Here is a 2843-nt window from a genome sequence, read left to right as displayed (position 1 = left end):
ACATTAAAGCATGTCAACATATTCTGTTACACCAAATACACAAAATAATAATCTTTAAAATAGCATCATATGACCCCTTTAAGGAAAAAATAGACACAAAAACTGGGATTTGCGTGTACATTAAAGCATGTCAACATATTCTGTTACACCAAATACACAAAATAATGATCTTTAAAATAGCATCATATGACCCCTTTAAGGAAAAAATAGACACAAAAAGTGGGATTTGCATGTGTGTGTGATAAACATTATGCAAATACCCAAATGTAATAAACGAGTGATTGTTTGTAATAAACTGTTGATTGAGCTTAACTTGTGCTAAACCTAGAACATTCATTTAATCTACTTCAGCTGCGCTACAAACTTCTGATCAGATGTCTTCCTTCAAAAATCAAGCATGAGAGGATGACTAAGAAAACATGTCACTATACAGTACAGTTCAAACCTGACTGGATAAGTTATGTATTGTGCAAGATGACTGTTATTGTGTTGCCTGAAGCGTTTGGTGGTTTAATCATTTCAGTTCATGACTAAAATCACATGGTCACCCCCAGAAGAGCATAATAGCTTTTTGGAACATCAAGAAATGAATCAAACGTATCTGGAACAGACTTTCTTAGTTTTACAGCTTTTGTGTCTTAATAATGTGGGTGAATAAATGAGTACAGCTGGTACTTTTTAGCGTGTGGTCATTTTGAAATCTTTCCCGTGACTCCGTTCAACAAGGAAACATGCTGACAATAGTTTAACATACTAACTGAGGAGCATCTGAGATGTTTGGGGACACAAAGTTACTCCCAGTGCCACCAACTCACAGAAATGAGGCGACCGGAGCGGTTAAAATATGGGTGGCACACAGAGCAATCCAAATGACCCATTTTGCCACCCCTCACCCATCTCAGCAGATGGCATGGTCACGGTCCAGCGTTACAGGACAGACAGGGGAAGTAATGGCCAGGCCTGTGCTTTGTAATGATTACAGTGGGGTTGGGAGTCAAAATGACCAGAAGTTGTGATGATCATTAAAGACAATGAACAATAAAAAGCTAACGGTTGCATTCTGGTGAAAATAAACTGAGCAGTTAAACTCAGAGGTTTTTCATCATTATTCATCACCTTTTTTACTTAAATGGTCCTGCAATGTGACAAATTGTTATTTAAATGTACAAATATTCCCTCTAAATATAGTTTAAGATCATCATGTGTAATTATAAAAGAATCACAAAATGCTGTTTAAAGCAGTTTTTAATGAAGTATGACCAGCAACATTTATCACGTGATCGGTCAATGTCCAACAGTATGCAGTGATGCAATTAATCTCATGCTTGTTAATTATTTCATATTAAAAATGACGCAGTGGCCTCAAAATGTATTTGGACACTCTTAGGATTTTATAACAAAATATCAAGTCAAATGGCATTTATTTTAAATGAGCACGAACACCTTTCAAGCACACAATGGTTTGGTTCAATTATTTATATATTTATATTATTATAGATTTATTTATTATTTTATTGGGAATTTATATCTAATGCAATGACATTCATTTATTTTAAATGTGACTTAAGTGCCCACATACTTTTTGGAGCCACTATATATATATATATATATATATATACAAACATTAATGTAGCAGAGCTCAACTACATGAAGTCATGTTTGCCACAATTTACGTCAAAAATTGTAATTGCAATTGCAAATCAGTTGCGGTTTCATTTACAAAGAGGCAGAAATATAAGGAAAGTGAAAAAAGTACAGCAGATTTCTGTAAGCATATAACTTTTGATTGTCATAATTCAGTGTGATTTTCAGTTTTGAATCGAAGTGTGAAACTCATCTCATACGCAGGAAAATGAATCTGTTCAAAGACGGTATCGTCACAGAAGGTGTGACTTTAATATCTCCTAAAAGAGCTCTTTTAGATAAAGTGAGGAATCACTCTGGTGAAGCAAACATATCAGACAGCTTTTTAGAGAAGACCCTGACTGATAAGAACGCAAACTAAATTTAATTCTCAAAGTGGGAGTGACTCTCCACTTATCTGTTCCTTTGGAAAATGCATTTTAGGTATATGAAGTGGAATTTACTTAAAAGGGAAGTAAAGTTTGTTCTGGGGAACGGACCAAAGCAGTGAGTGACAGATGAGTGTTTGTGCTGTGACTAAGTTTCCCCAAAGCCCACTGAAACATTCTAAAAATGCATTAGCGGGACCTCAGTCTGTACATCACAGGCTATTTATAGACCAGGCGCCTTAATGTTTCCCCAAAAGATTTCTTCCAATTATCTCTGCCAGTGTGTACCGAACCAACTAGAAAGATCTTAAAGTGATAGTTCACTAAAAATGAAAATCCTGTCATCATTTACTCGCCCTCATGTTGTTTCAAACCTGTATGAATTTCTTTCTTCTGCTGAACACATACAAAAAAAGATATTCTGAAGAATGTTGGGTTAAATTGCTGGTATCCACTGACTTCCATGTTGTATTATTTCAGAATTATTTTTGGGTGAACTATCCCTTTAAATGAAAAGCTATTTTCTATGGCTCTGCGGGCTTTAGAAGTAATTCAGCCATAAAATCTCGCCCGTTTCTGAACCATTTGATGGCATAACAGACAGGCTGTGGTACTCAGAGACGACTCTGTGTGCACCTCTGTTATCTAAGACATCGAGTTCCATCATATCTGAGAGTCCTCAGGTCACAAACACTCCAGCTCTGCACAACAGTGACTCATGCTCTCCCGGGACCTGTGTGGGAGAACAGTCCAGATATTCATCACAAACCAGTGTGACTCATCTCAGAAAATATCTATCCATCTATCCATCTATCCATCTATCCATCTATC

This window comes from Sinocyclocheilus grahami, unplaced genomic scaffold (assembly GCF_001515645.1).
Source record: "Sinocyclocheilus grahami isolate Dianchi unplaced genomic scaffold, SAMN03320097.WGS_v1.1 scaffold8.1, whole genome shotgun sequence".
NCBI lineage: Eukaryota > Metazoa > Chordata > Actinopteri > Cypriniformes > Cyprinidae > Sinocyclocheilus > Sinocyclocheilus grahami.
This window is presented reverse-complemented; position numbering follows the sequence as displayed.